Raw genomic sequence first — 20469 nt, 5'->3', positions numbered from 1 at the left:
CATGCATGACCTGGAATAATTTGGACAATTGGGCATTCTTATATTTTTTATGCAAAATATATATTCACAAATACTATCCATCATGTCCAGATTTTTAATAAGGTACTTTGATTTTTGTGAAAATAAGTTATAACTATTACAAGGATAGTATACTTTGTGAAGAAATTGGGCTTGTGTTATTACAATTTTTAACAATTAACATTTGCATACTCTTTTACGTTTATCCAAGATTTTTATATTTATTATCTCAGTTCATCTTAGAAACAGTAGAGATAATACATACATGGTTGATAGGAGTTAAGACTCATTTAGCTGAAGAACACTTGCCCTTTCTGCCCTCCCCTCCCCCTCCCCTCCCTCCCCACTCCACACACACAAGCTTAGGCTAAAAGGAGATATTGTGGTTTATAGGATAGAATGGTCTCCAGAAAGACTAATCTTATGCTCGCAGTTCTTATCCCCTGAATTGGCTTCATTGTCAGCTCCACACTTGGTGTAACTGACAGTTTTGAGTGTCAGTGGTCCTGATCTGATTAAGTATCCATCCTTGGAAACCTCACTGTGGACAGAGGGATAGGGGGCTATGCAGACTGGCTTTGGCAGTTAGACCCACCTCTAAAGCTGTCGAACGGGTGAGTTGTCAAAAGGAAAATTGGTATACAGTTAGCAGAAATAGCAGGAAAGCATGGTGGAGAGACAAACTTCAAGTATCCACTCCAGCAGGTATTATCATCTCCACTTAACAGATGAGAAAATGGATAGTCAGAGAGGCTAAATGATCTGCCCAAACTTAGGTCCTCTGCTTACAAATTCTGCTCCAGGCTGCCTTAAAGGAAAAGGAAAGTAAGAATGGATAAGACAAAAGAGGTGGTTCCAGGTATTTATTTCTAGTTTGTGTTTTGAAGTGAACCAGGCAGTATTGATTTTAGGGTGATGATTAGGGTTAGAGTTGTTGAACAAGACATTTGTGGGAAATAAAATGTCGTGAGGTCTGTGCAAGGGAGTAGTAGGAGGTACAGTAGACATGATCCTTAACATCCAGAGTTAGGATTTGGGGATAAAAATTAAAATAGCTAGCATTTATTAACCATTCCTTATGCCTCGGGCACTGTGCTAAACACTCTTCCTATAATATATGTTAACACTCACAACATTCCTATGAAATGAGGATTTTACAGATAAGGAAGCATAAACAAAAAGAGATTTAATATCTTGTCCAAGACTATATAACTAGAAAGGGTTAGAGTCAAGATTTGAACGCAGGAGTTCTAGAACCCACCACAGTGCCTGTTTTTGTTTTTCATTGTTAGCAGTTAAAGTAGCAATGTTTAGTTACCTGCCATGTGCTGGCTGCCATAGCAGATATTTGTCTGGTGTAACACCTGTTTTCTAGAAACTTACCCTTTAAGGTTGGACAGTACAGCAGTTCATATGCAGCCACATTTAAGAATTTAAATTTGAATTGCTAAGTTCCTACAGATCATTGTTAATGTTAATTTTATACTGTTTTGTTCTATATTTATCAAAGTTACACATGCACATAGTTTAAAAAATCAAGTAGTCCTACAAGACTTATTTTTAAAAGAAATTAGCAGTTTCCTGTTCTACACCTCTTTTCACCATTTTTCCAATTACCAGAAGCAATCACTTTCAGTTCTTTCTAGGTGTTTCTTTTGGTGTTTATGAAGAACAATATCTCTAAATAAATGATTATATTTCTACTTCTTGATTTTTTTTCAGCTTCACATTTAATCCATTAATTTCCCACTGCTCATGTTTAAAGAAAGGGGGATATCTGGATAATACATAATTGGGGCTTGATGACTGTGCATTCCATAGATCTGACTATGCTGTTTTGTTCAGGAACTCCCAGTGTCAATTTATTGAGAACTTTAATCCAGTTTTTAATCCAGTTAGATTCTCTTTAATCCAGTTAGATTCTCCAAAGAAGAATCTTTCACTCTCCTACCTAGAGGTTATAAGGTGTGCTACTAGCATTTTACAAACTAAGTAGAAGAGGACTTGGGATGTCATATTCAAAGTATAAAACTTCATTCAGTTCTGTTTTCAGTAGAGTACTCTGCTGACCAGAATTCTCCAAATTTCCCAGTTTGGGAACCTTCTGTTTTACCACTCCAAAGAATAAACATTGTCTTCGGCTAGGTTGATAGAGGGAGGGGTACTTGTCCAGTTGCAGATGGTAGAGAGGGAATGCAAGAGACTAATTCTTAAACAGACTTCCAACCAGCCTTGCTCTTATTTCTACCTTTAAACTACTTCCATAAGTCTGGGTGCTACCAATTACTAAGTTTCTTGGAAACTGTAATGCAAATAAAACTTTTTCCTGGCTTTATCTCCGACTAGTTTAAGGTTTAGTTTGTTTGGATTTGCTAAGTCAGTTAGCTGTAGTCCTTCTGCTGTCTAGTTTCCAAATTTTGGTACTGTCATTCATCCCTCATTCTCTTTTTCTTTCTTGTTTCATGCTTTTTAATGAAATATTTAATATTATATTGTATTTTAATGTGGTTTTGAAAGGGGATGGAATTAAGTATATGTTCAATCTACCATCTTTAACCAGAAATCAACATTATTATCTACTGAGTAGTTTTTCTTTCTAACGTGTTAGATTTGAGATAAATACCTTTTTTTTAATATCTTTTTCAAAAAGACAATTTCTATTTTAAGAAAATGGGAAATTACCATATCCAATTCCTATACTCAGTCTCAGAGTAAGACTTGAAGAGATTGCTGGTTATGTGTCATATATTTTATATTGAATGCTTTTATTATGACACAGGCCTGCTTTCTTCACAGTGTGTGGGGATGTTTAGTACTCCATTGCCCTGGGAACAATAACTAAGAGCCATATATTACAGAGCTCAATATATTAGAGTCAGGACATGGACAAGATTATCAAAATTTCCAAATCAAAAACTGGGCAACATTGTTTAACCTTTAGAGGAAGTAATTGTTTGTTTCATTATCTTACTTAATATATGTATACAGTGATTTTTGGTTATTAAAGACAGTGTCGTGTGTACACTTCATTATTTCACCTAATACAGTATAACATAATTTTTGATTGTCACACTATGTTTTATGAATAAAGATTCAGAGACTCAGAGAAGTTAAGTTACTTCCCCAGATTCTTACAGCTAGTGGGTGACAGAGGTAGAATTTGAACTGAGGATTCACTTACTTCAAAGCTAATACTCTTTGGAAGTGGCCGTGTATAATAAAATTTGGAAATATAGGACCACCGTAAAGTTCCCCAGAACTTGGGGGGAAGTCACAGAAAGGTTGCTATCAAAAACTGTAACCAGCAGAAACTAATGCAACATTGTAAAGCAATTATACTCCAATAAAGATATAAAAAAAAATTGTAACCAGAAAATCACACCATTTATTCTTTGTACATTTTCACACAACCATTTCATTGAATCCTTGTAACAGCCGTATGAGCTATGTAGGTTTAAATCTTATTAAGTGTGTAAAATACCGTTTGCCTGTGTGTGAACAGGATTAACTCACAAACCTCTTCTCCTGGTCCCCCAACCCCATCACTTCCATAGATAAAGGAAAACTTAATCTTACCAGCTGGTAGTAACTTGGTCACTTCTGAGTTAAAATTGAGTCAATTTAGGCTTTAAGATTCTTCTTCTTATCCTCTCCTTCGCTTCTGCTCTTCCCCAAGTTCCTGGGGAGACTCATATCGTCCTGATATCAGCGGATAAGCATGGGCTTCCACATTCTTCTCTCTGCTTGCTGGTCTCTGCTGAGTTACTCAGGGCCCTTGGCATTTGGGCACCATGTGCCGTCATCCGCTGAGATGTGTTTCCTCTTGCTGGGCCTCTGAACTTCATATACTTAGTCTACTGCTGAGGTTCTTGCTGTGGTCTCCAGTTGTGAGGACCAGGTACTCTTCACCCTGTTTCCTCAAACCCCAGTCTCCTTAATGTCTTCCAGATCAGTCTTAGCCACTTTTGCACCCCTCTCATGGCAAAGACTTCAGTAACTTTTCAGATGTTCTGCCACAATGCACTGGTACTCTCTGAATCCAAAGATGTCTTCAGACAAATCCTCCCAGCTACCTTTCTCAGTCGTCATCTTCAGTACTCTACCCTCAGATACCTCAACGCTCTTTTTTGTCTGGTGGACAGTATTTTTTTTCCTTTCCATGGGAAAACACCTGTTGTGTCGTCTTGCATTCTTATCTACTCTGTAGTTTTTACAGTATAAGCTTTATGAAAATAATATATAATAATGCAGCTCTCTTTGTACTGAAGTGATCAATTGACAAAACATATTACATAAAGAAAGCAAGGTATAGAACAGAGTGTATAACCTGCTCCATTTCTGTAAATACATGTATAGATATGGCAATGCATTAAACATTTCTGGAAGAATACATGAGCGGTAGCAGGGATTGCCTCTGGGGAGGGAAAATAGATGTCTGGGGGACAGGACTGGATGGGAAATTTTTCACTGCCTTTTTATATCTCTCAAATTCTATATCATGCAAATAACCTATTCAAAAATAAATAAAAGATAATTATAAAACATTTATAATTTGGCTTCTTCAGTCCTGCCAAGCTCCAGATCATCTGATTCTCATCCACAGACAGAAAGTAGCTCTTTTGGCAAAGCTATCTTTTTTGCCCTTCTCTGCTTCCTGATGTGCCACTCTTTCTTGTAGAACTTTATTGAAGGCTGCATGAAGCAGCAGCCTGCTCCAACATTCTGAATTTTTCCCCTTCATTAGAAGGGAAAACACTTCAGTAGGAAGATGGCCTGAGTCCCAAATATATCAGATGGTGGTTTAGCCACTTTGCTAACTTGCCAGACTAAGAGGGGTCCGCACTACCCGTCATCTGACCTCTTTGGCCAGGCCAAGACTGTATTTTAAGGTCTGTTACTTGCAAGAATTTTTATTATCTGCAGGCCTATCACACTGAATAGATGTTTAATTAATTATGATGCATATAAACGCATGAATGAATAATTTTTATTTACAGGAATAATCCACCTAATTTTAAATGTATTAACTAATAGGGATTTTAAAAGTCTGTATTTTAAATTTCCCAACTGTTCAGTAATTATAGCTGTCTTTTTTCCCCCTGATTCCAAGATCCACTCAAGGATCATGCATTGTATTCAGTTGTCATATCCATTTAACCTCCTTTAAACTTAAAAAAAGAAAAATTCCCAGCCTTCTTGTGTCATGTTGTTGACATGTTTTAAAAGTCTGGGCAAATTGTTTGCAAGATGTCCCTTAATTTAGATTTTTCTGATTTTTTTTTTTGATTATTAGATTGAGATTAAACATTCTTGGCAAGAATATTCCATTGGTGATGTTGTGCTTTCTCAAGGTATCATATCAAGTGTAAGAGGAGATTAGTAACACAGTAGAAAAGCACACTTCTATGGTTTGATGGAAGATCCAGTTTGAGTTTTTCAATTCTACTTGCTTTAACTTTACACTAAACAGGTAGTTTCTAAGTGGTTTGTACTTAAATAGACCAGGTAGCAGGAAATAGTATTATATCCAGTCCATTTGCTATCATTTTGGAACAACAAAAAGTTGCCTTTTTAAATTTATCAGTTCTTGTGAGTTTGTAACAGTTTGGGGAGCTCTGATAAAATCAACTTTCTGATTTGCAAAGCGGAGGGCCAGGTGGTAATAATATCCATTCATAGCACTGAAGTGAGAATTACTTGAGATGTTAACAGAAGTAAAATATCACTGAAAGTAATATGCTCTGTGAAGAGTCTCTATTAATATAATAAACCCCACTCAGGTATTTCTCTTTAAAAACCACATATATGGCATACACTATTGTTATTGTATCTGACACTGTTGTACTTTATGAATATTAATCTTTATAATGACCCTTCTACTTGGGTACTGTTATTATCCCTATTTACAGATGAGGAAACTAAGGCACAGAGAGGATAAGTAATGTTCCCAAGGTCATATAACAAATAAGTGGTAATGGGGGACTTCCCTGGTGGTCCAGTGGTTAAGACTCCACGCTTCCAATGCAGAGGGCGTGGATTCAGTCCCTGGTCGGGGAACTAGATCCCGCATGCATGCCGCAACTAAGAAGCCCACATGGCACAACAAAGGTCCCTCATGCCACAACTAAAACCCAATACAGTCAAAAGTAAATAAATAAAATGGTTAAAATGGTAAATTAAAAAAAAAAATAGGACTTCCCTGGTGGCACAGAGGTTAAGAATCTGCCTGCCAATTCAGGGGACACGGCTTTGATCCCTGGTCCGTGAAGATCCCACATGCTGCAGAGCAGCTAAGCCCATCCTCCACAATTACTGAGCCTGTGCTCTAGAGCCCATGAACCACAACTACTGAGTCCGCTTGCCACAACTACCGAAGCCTACGCGCCTAGAGCCCATGATCTGCAACAAGAGAAGCCACCACAATGAGAAGCCCACGTACCGCAATGAAGGGTAGCCCCCGTGCACCGCAACTAGAGAAAGCTTGCACACAGCAACAAAGACCCAATGCAGCCAAAAATAAATAAATAAATTTTTTTTTTTTTTAAAAGTGGTAGTATTTCCAACTGTTTTTCTGTGAGACCCCACTTGAAAACAGGCAGCAGCCTATATAGCTGCAGTGTGTACTTAAGAATAATTTACATTCCTTTAAATAAATGTGTGTGTCTATGTTATTTCTGTTACAGAGAGAAGAGGTACTCCTTTATAGGGACTCGTAAAGACATAGAAGATCTAGAGATTTACTGCCTCCATTACGCTGCTGGGTCTCACAGCACGTGTTATGTTTTTATCAGTTTCTCTGCAGAAGGTAGGAGTTGTTTTCTCTGCATGAATTCTTCATATAATTATAGTTATCTTGTCTGTGAACTTAATATTTATTGAATATGAAAAACATCTGACATCTATAGATTAAAATGCCAATTGGGAGATTGGGATTGACATATATACACTAATATGTATAAAATGGATAACTAATAAGAACCTGCTGTATAAAAAAATAAATAAAATTCTAAAATTCAGAAAATAAATAAAATGCTGGACTTCTCGAAAAAGTTGACATACAAACACCTCTAAAGAATATTTCTATTATAAAATTAATACATGTTTATTGTAAAAAAAAAAAGAAGACAATATGGAAAAGTAGAGTAATCTTACCACCTTGAGATAAGTACTTTTTATATGTTATCATGTCTTTCTGAATTTATTGATATGTCTATATGATGCATAATAATACATATATAATTATGCATTATGTATTATTATATACATATGTACATATATTATGACTAAAAATAATAGAATATAAATGCTCCTTGGCTAGAATGTTTCTTTTTTAATTTTTTTAAATTTAATTTAATTTTATATTAGAGTGTAGTTGATTTACAATGTTGTGTTCATTTCAGGTGTACAGCAAAGTGATTCAGTTATACATATACCTATATCCATTATTTTTCAGATTCTTTTCCCATATAGGTTATCACAGAATATTGAGTAGACTTCCTTGTGCTATACAGTAGATCCTTGTTGATTGTCTACTTTATTTATAGTACTGTGTATATATCAATCCCAATCTCCCAATTAATTCCTCCCTACCACTTTCCCCCTTGGTAACCATAAGTTTGTTTTCTACATCTGTAACTCTGTTTCTATTTTGTAAATAAGTTCATTTGTATCATTTTTTTAGATTCCATATATAAGCGATATTATACGATACTTGTCCTTCTCTGTCTGACTTACTTCACTCAGTATGACAATCTCTGGGTCCATCCATGTTGCTGCAAATGGCATTATTTTGTTCTTTTTTATGGCTGAATAATATTCCATTGTATATATGTACCACATCTTCTTTATTCATTCCTCTGTCAATGGACATTTAGGCTGCTTCCATGTCTTGGCTATTGTAAATAGAGCGGCAGTGAACATTGGGGTGCATGTATCTTTTCAAATTATGGTTTTGTCCAGATATATGCCCAGGAGTGGGATTGCTGGATCGCATGGTACTTCTATTTTTAGTTTTTTAAGGAACCTCCATACTGTTCTCCATAGTGGCTGTAGCAATTTACATTCCCACCAACAGTGCAGGAGGGTTCCCTTTTCCCCACACCCTCTCCAGCATTTATTGTTTGTAGACTTTTTAATGATGGCCATTCTGACTGGTGTGAAGTGATAACCTATTGTAGTTTTGATTTGCTTTTCTCTAATAATTAGTGATGTTGAGCATCTTTTCATGTGTTTGTTGGCCATCTGTATGCCTTCTTTGGAGAAATGTCTATTTAGGTCTTCTGCTCATTTTTTGATTGGGTTGTTTGTTTTTTTGTTATTGAGCTGCATGAACTGTTTATATATATTGGAGATGAATCCCTCCCTGGTCACTTCATTTGCAAATCTTTTCTCCCATTCTGTGGGTTGTCTTTTCATTTTGTTTATGGTTTCCTTTGCTGTGCAAAAGCTTTTAAGTTTCATTAGGTCCCATTTGTTTATTTTTGTTTTTGTTTTCATTACGCTAGGAGGTGGGCCAGAAAAGATCTTTCTGCAATTTATGTCAGAGAATGTTCTGCCTATGTTTTCCTCTAAGAGTTTTATACTTTGCCACCTTACGTTTAGGTCTTTAATCCATTTTGAGTTTATTTTGTGTATGATGTTAGGGAGTGTTCTAATTTTATTATTTTACATGTAACTGTCCAGTTTTCCCCACACTACTTATTGAAGGGACCATCTTTTCTCCTTTGTATTTTCTTGCCTCCTTTGTCATAGATTAGTTGACGATAGGTGTGTGGGTTCATCTCTGGACTTTCTATCCTGTTTTATTGATCTATGTTTCTGTTTTTGTGCCATTACCATATGGTTTTGATTACTGTAGCTTTGTAGAATAGTCTGAAGTCAGGGAGCCTGATTCCTCCAGCTCTGTTTTTCTTTCTCAGGATGCTTTGGCTATTCAGGGTCTTTTGTGTTGTAAAATTGTAAAAAAAATTTTTCTAGTTCTGTGAAAAATGCCATTGTTAGTTTGATAGAGATTCCATTGAATCTGTAGATTGCCTTGGATAGTATAGTCATTTTGATAATATTGATTCTTCCAAACCAAGAACATGGTATATCTCTCCATTTCTTTGTGTCATCTTTGATTTCTTTCATCAGTATCTTATAGTTTTCAGAGTACAGGTCTTTTGCCTCCTTAAGTAGGTTTATTCCTAGGTATTTTATTCTTTTTGATGTGTTTGTAAATGGGATTGTTTCCTTAATTTCTCTTTCTGAACTTTCGTTGTCAGTGTGTAGGAATGCAAGAGATTTCTGTGTATTAATTATGTATCCTGCAACTTTACCAAACTCATTGATGAGCTCTAGTAGTTTTCTGGTAGCATCTTTAGGATTTTCTATGTATAGTATCATGTCATCTGCAAACAGTTTCAGTTTTACTTCTTCTTTTCCGGATTTCTTTCTTTTTCTTCTCTGATTGCTGTGGCTAGGACTTACAAAACTATGTTGAACACAAGTGGCTAGAGTGGACATCTTTGTCTTGTTCCTGATCTTTGAGAAAATGCTTTCAGTTTTCACCATTGAGAATAATGTTGCTGTGGGTTTGTCATATATGGCCTGTATTATGTTGAGGTATGTTACCTCCATGTCCACTGTCTGGAGAGTTTTTATCATAAATAGGTGTTGAGTTTTGTGAAAAGCTTTTTCTGCATCTATTGAGATGATCATATGGGTTTTTTTCTTCAGTTTGTTAATGTGGTGTATAAATTGATTGGTTTGTGTATGTTGAAGAATCCTTGTGTCCCTGGGATATATTCCACTTGATCATGGTGTGTGATCTTTTTAATGTGTTGTTGGATTCGGTTTGCTAGTCTTTTGTTGAGGATTTTTGCGTCTACGTTCATCAGTGATATTGGCCTGTAATTTTCTTTGTTCATGATATCTTTGTCTGGTTTTGGTATCAGGATGATGTGGCCTCAGAGAATGAGTTTGGGAGTGTTTGTTCCTCTGCAGTTCTTTGGAAGAGTTTGAGAAGGATTGGTGTTAACTCTTCTCTAAATATTTGAATAGAATATAGAATTCACCTGTGAAGCCATCTAGTCCTGGACTTTTGTATGTTTGAAGTTTTTAATCACAGTTTCAATCTCATTACTTGTAATTGGTCTGTTCATATTGTCTATTTCTTCCTGGTTCAGGCTTGGAAAGTTGTACCTTTTTCAGAGTTTGTCCATTTCTTCTAAGTTGTCCATGTTATTGGCATATAGTTGCTTATAGTAGTCTCTTTTGATGCTTTGTATTTGTGGTGTCAGTTGTAACTTCTCCTTTTTCATTTCTAATTTTATTGATTTGAGTCCTGTCCCTTTTTTTCCTGATGAGTCTGGCATAAGATTTATCAAATTTGTTTATCTTCTCAAAGAAACAGCTTTTAGTTTTATTGATCTTTGCCATTGTTTTCTTCATCTGTATTTCATTTATTTCTGGTCTGATCTTTATGATTTCTTTCATTCTACTAACTTTGGGTTTTGTTTGTTCTTCTTTCTGTAGTTGCTTTAGTTGTATTTTTAGGTTGTTTATTTGAGATTTTTCTTGTTTCCTGAGCTAAGATTGCATTGTTATAAACCTCCCTTTCAGAACTGCTTTTGCTGCGTCCCATAGGTTTTGGATCATTGTGTCTTCATTGTTGTTTGCCTCTAGGTATTTTTTTATTTCTTTGATTTCTTCAGTGATCCATTGGTTGTTTAGTAACATTGTTTAGCCTCCATGTGTTTGTGTTTTTTACAGTTTTTTTCCTATAATTGATTTCTAATCTCATTGAGTTGTGGTCAGAAAAGATGCTTGATATGATTTCAATTTTCTTAAATTTACCAAGGCTTGATTTGTGGACCAGGATGTGAACTCACCTGGAGAATGTTCCATGCTCACTTGAGAAGAAAGTGTATTCTGCTGCTTTTGGATGGAATGTCCTATCAATATCAATTAAGTCTCTCTCGTCTAATGTGTCATTTAAGGCTTGTGTTTCCTTATTGGTCTTCTGTGTGGATGATTTGTCCATTGGGGTAATTGGGGTGTTAAAGTCCCCCACTATTATTGTGTTACTGTCAGTTTCTTGTTTTATGGCTATTAGCATTTGCCTTATATATTGAGGTGCTCCTATGTTGGGTGCATATATATTTACAATTGTTATGTCTTCTTCTTGGATTGGTCCCTTCATCATTATGTAGTGTCCTTCCTTGTGTCTTGTAACAGTCTTTATTTTAAAGTTTATTTTGTCTGATTAAAAAGCTGCTACTCCAGCTTTCTTTTGGTTTCTATTTGTATGGAATACCTTTTTCTATCCCCTCATTTTCAGTCTGTATGTGTCCCTAGAGCTGAAGTGGGTCTCTTTTAGACAGCGTATACATGGGTCTTGTTTTTGTATCCATTCAGCCAGTCTTTTTCTTTTGGTTGGAGCATTTAATCCATTTACATTTAAGGTAATTATTGATATGTATGTTCCTATTGACGTTTTCTTAATTGTTTTGGATTTGCTTTTGTAGGTCTTTCTTCTTCCCTTTCTCTTTTGTTCTCTTCTCTTGTGATTTGATAACTATCTTTGGTGTTGTGTTTGGGTTGCTTTTTCTTTTTGTGTGTTATGTATTGTAATTTTTTGGTTTGCTGTTCCCATGAGGTTTTGATATAGCAGTCTATATGTATACAAGGTTGTTTTATGTTGCTGGTCTCTTTCCCACCTAGGGAAGTTCCTTTAACATTTGTTGTAAAGCTGGTTGTTTTTGTTTTATGTACTTACTTTTTGCCATATAAAGTTAGCATTTTTATGAGGTTAAATCTGTCATCTTCCTCATGGGTTCTGGTTTTGGTGTCTGCTGGTCCATTGGCTTTTTTTTTTTTTTTTTTTTGAACTGTGTATATTACGGATGGTTTTAAACACAGAGTATTTGGCAGAATAGTATAATGAACCTCCATGTACCTCAGTCTGGCTTCAGTAATTAAGAACTCACAGCTAATCTTGTTTCGCTTATATCGTCTGTATTATTTTGAAGCAAATTCAGATATTAAATCATTAAGTACTTCAGTATGCACACTGACCTTAAAGGTATTTTTAACTAACCTGTATTTTACATCTGCCATAGTTTGTCTTGCTGGAATCACTGACTTTCACTACAAGATACTTATAATGTTAAACCAAACATCAGCATTAGTTAAGATTATTGTTACATAATTTAGGATTTTAAAATAGCCTCTATGAGAATTTAATTATACTGAATACTTATGTTACTCCTCTCGCATTGATTAAATACACATATCTGTATGATATCCGTATAACTTTTTTGTTACTAAAGTTATATCTTTCTTTTTTAACCAAATCCTGTTCTTTTAATCATTTTTTTTTTTTTTAGATGTTGGGGGTAAGAGTTTATTAATTATTTATTTTTGCTGTGTTGGGTCTTCATTTCTATGCGAGGGCTTTCTCTAGTTGTGGCAAGCGGGGGCCACTCTTCATCACGGTGCGCGGGCCTCTCACTATCGCGGCCTCTCTTGTTGTGGAGCACAAGCTCCAGACACGCAGGCTCAGTAGTTGTGGCTCACGGGCCTAGCTGCCCCGCAGCATGTGGGATCCTTCCAGACCAGGGCTTGAACCCGTGTCCCCTGCATTAGCAGGCAGATTCTCAACCACTGCGCCACCAGGGAAGCCCCTAAAGTTATATCTTAATAAAAAGCTTCAGCTTCCTTTTTTACTAAAGTTATGCCTTATTAGAATCTATAACTCTTCTTATACCATGATATAAATTTTATTTTCCTGTCCTCAGAAGGCACTATCCTAAATTGTGAATTATGTTACTATATTAAAAAGACTTTCCAAGCCTTTTGAGTAAAACTTCGTATACGCCTCTCCAGAAACATAACAGGGTTTGTTTTGGTTTTTTTTTAATCTGTGGATTAGATAGAATTTCATTTGTTATATGTGGTTAATATCTGATTAGTTTTTGAGCTATCAGTTCAGAAGAAAGCAATACCATCTTAAGGCCTTCTTTGGGGTTTGATACTGAATGTAAAAGTTCATCATAAGAAGTTAAGAAAGTATCTCATGATTACTAATGCCAGAAAGAGTACAGAATATCATTAGACATGATTCTTATTCAAAGAAGAAGGATAAAAAAAACAGAGTTAGTCTCAACTGGAAATAAGATTGTCAGTACATATCAAATGCAGAGAAGGAAAATAAATCTGAACCTTCGTCACAGCTAAGTAATATCATGTAAGTTTTTATAGTTAAGAGACTCCTTTAGGTTAATATTGCCAGATTATTTCATTTTATAAGTGAGAAAACAGAAGAGCAGAGAGCTTAGCTGAAGCTTATCCAAAGTCACAAGAATGTTTCTTTATCCAGTTTTCTCAGAAGATATTTAAGAAGTATTATAAATAAAAGATTCTTAAAAGTTATCATTATTAGCAATAATAACAGTTATTCAGTGCTTACTATGTAGCAGTCAATCTACTAAATACTTTGAATTATTTATTTCATTTAATCCTTACAGTGTGCTTTGAGGTAAAATCTTTTATTATCCCCTTTTACAGAGGTAAGGAATCTGACTCTAACCCAGGCAGCCCGAGACACATAGCTCTCACTCTTAACTGCTGTTATTCAGAGCAGAGACTCCTAAATGTTATAATCAGTAAGAAATTGTATTTCTCTATCAACTAAAGTAGACAGAGTTACTGGAAGAACAGAGAGAGGATTCCAGCAGTCAGTCCTAGAGATAAAGCAGGAATGGAAAGTTTTGGCAAGATAGATGGCAAGAAATTACATCCTAAGGAAAAATAATGTGAAAGGTCTAATTAAAGAAATTTGTGGCATGATTTGACTCTAGATTATTCCCTTATTTTCAGGGAATGCTGCATCCCTCAATTCATTTTTGCATTTATAAATTTTATTTTGGTTTTCAAATAAAGGATGGCTTATCTTTTTCATAAATTAATGAAGAAAGCAACACCCAAAACGTGTTGACTGTTGCTCTAGGTTTTAATGTTTGCTGCAGTTCGTGTCTAAAGGTACACATGAATTAAGCAAAAAAATGAAATCATGAAAGAAGAAAGAATTTTTTTTAATGAATTTGCAAATTTAGTTCTAAGTAGCAATCACAGTTTTAGCTTGAGGCTTTTCTGGGTGATTGTGAATAATGATTAGGTGAGATTACAGACCCCAGGCAAAGCCCGAGGACATTAATCCTCCTAGACAGTCATTTATCCTCAAAATAAATGGTCCTTAGTTTGTGGAGTATTGTTTGAAATACCAGAAGGAATCAAGACTTGAGTCTGTCATTTTATCCCAAGGGTCATCTCAGGAGTCTGAAGCTTAAATGTTAAGATAAATGTTTACCAAAATGAAAACCGTTGGCAGGCTTTTCATTTACTGTTGCTTTATTTTATTTTTACTGCTTTGGGGGTATGTATTTTTATTTACCCTTAGATGGAATTACGTATTAAAAAATTGTAACCCCAAGAAAGTAATATCACTATTGAAAATTGTGTTCAACTGTGTAGAGCATCTATTCAGGGGAAATGGGTAAGATTTTTTTAGAAAGATAATAAATTCCACCTCTCATTTTTATTAGATTTTCATGGAAATTTATGTTTGAGAGAATTCTGATTTACTACTCTTTGCTAAAAACATTCTTCTAGCCCGATCTTATCATGTAAAATTATGAACTGGTTAGTGTGGCTATTTTGAAAGCCCTGAAGTTTTGAATTCGTGGATAATTATGTATTTTCAATTACCAAAGTCTCCATTTCCTTCGATCCTTATAGCTCTTTGCTCTAACTCTTCTCTAAAAACTTTGTGACTTAAATTCTTAAAATGACTCCACCCTCTTTTAAAACATATTTACATAATAGGTAGTAAGAGGGAGGAAATTAACAAACTAAAACATTTACTTAACTCACCCAATGTATGGAATAATAATGGTGATAATACTAATAAAAAGGGTAGTGTTCTCGTAATCATCTAATAACATGAAGAAGGGTAACGAGGCTTTATATAGGGTTTACTATATGCCGGTCACTATTCTAATTCACATTCTAACTCAAAACTCCATTATTATCCCCAATTTTAAATGAGGAAACTGAGTCAATAAGAGATTAAATAGTAAGTAGTAAATTTGGGATCAGAAACCTGAACCAGGGCTTGAGGGAGCCACAGTAGAAAATTCTCAGTCCTACATGGCCTCACATCAATACATATAAGGCTTTGTACTGGGAACATAGTGGTAAATGAGGTAGGCACAGTTCCTGATTTCATTAAACAGAAAATTACACAATTTATTTCATTTCCACATTGTAAGGTAATGCAAGAACATATGTAGGGACCTCATATAGTCTGGGAAAATCAGGCAAAGGATCTCCGAAGAAGGGGCTTTTTGGCTAAGATCTGAGGGATGAGTAGGATCTACAAGGTCAGGTGGAAATGGGGAGTAGGATAGGCAGGGGCCACACTGTGACTTTTATGGGCCCTAGACACTTTTGCCTTCATGGGCCCCTTCCTCCATAAGAATATTAAAAATTGTATTTTGTGATTATACTGGTATGAAGACAAATATGTTAGTATTATATACTAAAACATTTTCTTTCAACGAAAAGTGTTTTTTTTTTCCTTATTTTAATAAAAAGTAAAACATTTTCATGGACTCCTAAAAGTATTTTGGGCCCTAGGCACTTGTGCCCGCTGTACTTAATGGATAAGTCAGCCTGGATGTGAATATTGGGCCAAACATTTCAGATGGAAGGAGCAGCATAGGGACTTGCTTGCTCAGGAAACTGAAAGGGGGCCAGTGTGGTCAGAGCAGAGAGTGCAGGTGAGGGAGGCATGAAGTGAGTCTGGTGAGGCAGGCAGGGCCCTGTAGGCAGTGTTATTTATCCTAAGAGCTTCCAAAGGGTGTGTGTGTGTGTGTGTGTGTGTGTGTGTGTGTGTGTGTGTGTGTGTGTGTGTGTGTGTGTGTGTGTGTGTGTGTGTGTGTGTGTGTGTGTGTAGATGGGTGTGCTTAAGTCAAATTAATATATGCACATGGTTAAAATCAATAGTTCTTTGGTTCCCCTTTTCCCACTGACGCCTCACTTCTCTTTCCACTTTTCCTTCCGATATTTATCTTCATTTATCCAGGTAAAAGTAATTTGCTTCCACCTCAAATTTTTTAATTTATCACTTTTAGGCATCATATAGTAACGCACACACACATACACACACACACAAATAAAGGAGGCATTATAAATTCACTCACTTAATCCTACCCCACCTCTACCTTTGCTCTATCCTTCTTCATTTGGTTTTATCTCTGTTTTGGGTTTCTCTGTTGTAACTGTGGATACAGCAGTATACCTTTATAATACCTCTATTTCTTATCCCATTAACTGTAGGTGCTGCTTTGGGATTGTCCCCTCTAGCAGATGAGGATAAGTGTGTCCACATTCTCCATGGTTCTGTTCTCAGTTCTTTCATTTTTGTATTTCTAAAATTGATGCCATTTACATCTATTTTATAACCATAATTAAGCATTTATATATTATTGTGTGAAAAGTGCCTTTGCATTTTCTGTTCCCACTACCTGGAACATCCATTCACCCACAGGACCACATTGACTGTTCCTGCCCTTCCTTAAGTTCTTGACCCAAGTGACAGCTGCTCAGTAGGGCTGTTCCTGACCATCTTATCGGAAATAGCAACTCCCCTACCTAGGATTCTTGTTTTACTGTCTGTTGTATTTTTCACTGTAGCACTTATTGTTAATACAAATCATATATTGTATTTCACTTAATTTTTAAAATTATTGTCACTCTCCCTGTCCTTGACTACAGCTTCAAGGAGACAAGGATTATGTACTTTAATTTCTTTGATTTTTTTGGTTTACTATTTTTCCCCTCACTTTTATAATCTCAGTGGCTAAAATAGTGCCAGATACAGAATCATTTAAATTAATGATTAATTATAGTCCCAAGTAGTCTTCTTTGGTTATATTCCCTTACTTAGGCCATTTTTCAGTTTTCTTAAAATTTCTAATTGCCTATTTTTGTTTTTCTTGCATTGTTTTTCTTTGTCATATTCCCAATTCTTTCCAACTCTTCAGTATGTGAAACATTCTGGGCATCTCTTTTTGTTTTTGTTCTTTTCCCTGGGAGCTGCTCTTCTAGATCCTTACATCCTTTGGCTGCACAACTGTCATCCTAAGGCTTCCCTTTCCTCCTCAACCCACATTTTTTTTCTTTTTCATTGTACATCCTCCTTTAATGAAGCATATCCCTTAGCAACTTTCTAAGAAAGAATATATGGATGATAAACTTTCTGAACTTTCACATGTTTGAATGTTCTTTATTTTATTCTCACTAGAAGTGTATCCAGGTTCTAACATCAGAAGGTGCAAGCGTGGGAGCAGGGCCTCACTGGGGGAAAGGGGAGAAGTGGGGTTGTGCATCAGTATTGGAGAGGGAGAAAAAGCATTAAAAGGTGCCACGTTCGACTACTTGCCCTACATGAGACACAGTCTAAAAACTGACATTTTGTGCCACTTCTACAACTGACTGTTTTTATAATAGTCTTAACAATCATTGTGTTAAAAATTGTAGAAAGAGTACCGACTTTGAAGAATGTGCTGAGGATAAGCAGTTGCTGCCTATCTAACTGCTTGCCGTCTGAATTGTAGGTTGTCTGGGATTCTAGGGTACAAATCATTTTCCCACTGAACTTGGATGGTGATGCTCCACAATCTTTTAAAATTTATTTACACCAGCCTGAGTTGGTCCTTTGTAGCTCATCTATTCTTTCCTTCTGGTAACTTTTGGGGTCCATTCTTGTTTTTCTTGGTGTTTTCAGTTCCCAATGATGTGCATATAGGCTTTTTTCTGTTCATGTTGTATTCAGTGAGCACTTTCATCTGAGGAGTTTAATCCCTAGAAAATCATCTTGTACTATTTCTTTAGTAATGTCCTTCCTTTTTTTCTTTTTTTTCTTCTTGTTCTTTCCTTCTGTAACTGTTGTTATTCTGTGAAGGACCACATGAGCTGAACATCTAATGTCTCTTCTTTATAATAATATTTTCTATTTCTTTTTAAATCTATTTCCAGGCAATGCTCTCAATTCCTAAAACCAAACCAAAAAAAGAGATTCATAGGAGGGTTGAAATATAAAATTATGTTTTCATTTTCCAAGAGTCTTTCATATTCTCTGGGAGTTTTGTTTGTTTGTCTTTGTTTGTTTAAAGATGAAGAGGGTAGTGATTAAGAGCACAGATTTTGGAGCCAGACTGAGCTTGAATTCCTGTCTCCCACTTAGTAACTCTGTGACCTTGAGCAATTTTAAATTATCTATCTCTGTCCTAATCTGAAATGGGGATAATAATAGTCTGCTTATCTCAGAGTTCTAAGAATTAAATGAGTTTGTAAACATAAAACGTTAAGAATAAAATCTGGAATGTAGTAAGCCTTATATGTATTTGCTATTATCGTTACTATTATAATCATCTCTAATATTATTTTGTGTATGATGTCTGCTCACTGTCCCTGAGGATGCTAGCTAGAGTTCTTTTTAAAATTCATCTTTTTTCCCTAAGTTACCCATTGCCTCCAATTCAGCTTCATTTTTCTGTTTGCTTTTTGGGGTTTTTTTCCTCTTTTTTATGCAGGAAGCTTTCTTTAAATATCTGGTAATTCTTGGATACAGGTTCATATATAACAGTGAGGAAATAAACAGCTGATGGGGAGCTTTGCATACAAAGGCAGCTTTTCCTGATTTCAGGTGTTTAGGGTGGCTAGGACAGGACCCATTCATTACAATCCAGAGTCCCTAAATGCCAGAGATAAAAGCTATTCATAGGATTGATTTTCCCCAAGAGGAGCCCTTTGATTATTTCTTTAGGAATGCCTTGCTTCAGTGGATGTGGGTGCCAGCTGTTCCTTATACAAACCTTAAATTAATCCCCCCGTTTTCAGCCCAACCTCTCACTGCTGCTCTCATTGCTGCCCTCTCACTGGGCATCCGCGAGCCTTTGAACCTCTCTGTAGTTCTGCAGATGGATGGGTCTGATCTTAGCATTTGCCACTCCATGTCTACTGTAGGCTGAGGTTTCCTGTGCTCCACCGCAGCATTTTCCTCTCTGTATTTTCCTGTTCACATTAATTTTTTGAAATCTCTTATCTGTTGATGGTCTGTCCCCCATACATTGTGGTGTCACTTATTTTTTATTCCTTTACTATCATTTTAGTAGGTCTTAAAAGAAGTAAAAACATGTATGGTCTACCTCCCATCTTTAACTAGCAGTCATTGAATGTTCGTAAGTAGAAAAATGACCAGATCAAATGTCATTTGAAGTATAGCAGCATAAACTAACAGACTAAGTTTTCCTGGATATAATTATATGATGCTTATAGCACCTAGCACATGATAGATAATAAAACTAGTTATTAAAATAATGACATAAATATATGTTCTTAGACATAAATAGATCAATATTTAATGAAATAAATATTAAGCAAAATATATTTATCATATTACATAAAATATTAATATGTTATATAATATATTATTCCCCAGGCTAAAACAGAAGTAACTTTCTTCAGAAATCATCTAATCTCTACCTACTCTAGCAGTGCTTTCCATCTGTTGCTGAATACCAACCTATCTCTTTTATCATTGAATATAAACGTGATTTTGCATATAATAGCAGTAAATTAGTCTTAAACCAGCCTTTGACTTCTAGAAGCTTATAATCCTTTATTTGCAGTAAGATGACAGCTATGAGGATCAAAATACTGTCTCATAGGGTGGCAATGATGATTAAATGAGATAAAATATATAATTTCATTTTCCCCTTCTTCATACTGTGGACCCATTTTTAAACCACCTCTAGAATATTTCCATAACTAGAGTAAATTAGCTAATCCAAATCCCCTAACCTGTATCTATATGAAAATTTTGGTACTTTAAAGAGGATTGTTGCCAGCTCATGGAATGTTACATCTAAAAAGTGTTTTTCCTGCTTTCTTGTTGTCTTAAGCAGCTCTGTTGGGTACTTGATTAAAAGATACTTGTAAGCTTTAGTGCTGTTAAAGAAATATACATTGATTATAGCCAAGTCTTTATACTATGAATCATTTCTTTATCAAAGTTCTATCTTTATAAATTCTAGTCACTTAAATGCAGTTTTTTAGTATTTCCCATCTAATTTGTTGTGCTGTCATGTGTGATTTCTCTTTAATGTTATTGAATAGATTAAGAAAAATGCACTTAGACAAGTTGCTTTCATTTGAATATCCCTTAAAAAGAAATATACATACATAAAAATTATAAGTGGTAGCAGAGTTTTATTATAGATTATTAGGGTCTCTCATTTACTTCCTTTCTTTCACATAACCTGGGGAAGGGGAAAGGAGAAATTTTAAATCCAAAACCTAATAAATTCAGTAGATTTCAAGGAAAATAATAAAAATTACAGTAAA

At 35.4% G+C, this 20469-nt stretch overlaps 1 protein-coding gene across 14 annotated transcripts in view; it reads left to right on the top strand.

Annotated features, from left to right (window-relative positions):
• The window catches only part of MBD5 (methyl-CpG binding domain protein 5), a 405239-nt gene that overhangs the window by 254036 nt on the left and 130734 nt on the right, over positions 1 to 20469 (top strand). For all 14 annotated transcript variants that reach the window (XR_012333127.1, XM_073807733.1, XM_073807732.1 and 11 more), the window contains one exon: positions 6702 to 6823. The gene's annotated coding sequence lies outside the window, so the exon portion shown is untranslated. The remainder of the gene's footprint in view (positions 1 to 6701; positions 6824 to 20469) is intronic.

This window comes from Tursiops truncatus, chromosome 7 (genome assembly GCF_011762595.2).
Source record: "Tursiops truncatus isolate mTurTru1 chromosome 7, mTurTru1.mat.Y, whole genome shotgun sequence".
Taxonomy (NCBI): Eukaryota; Metazoa; Chordata; class Mammalia; order Artiodactyla; family Delphinidae; genus Tursiops; species Tursiops truncatus.
The sequence above is the reverse complement of the archived record's forward strand: the minus strand, read 5'-3'. Positions and strand labels throughout refer to the sequence as shown.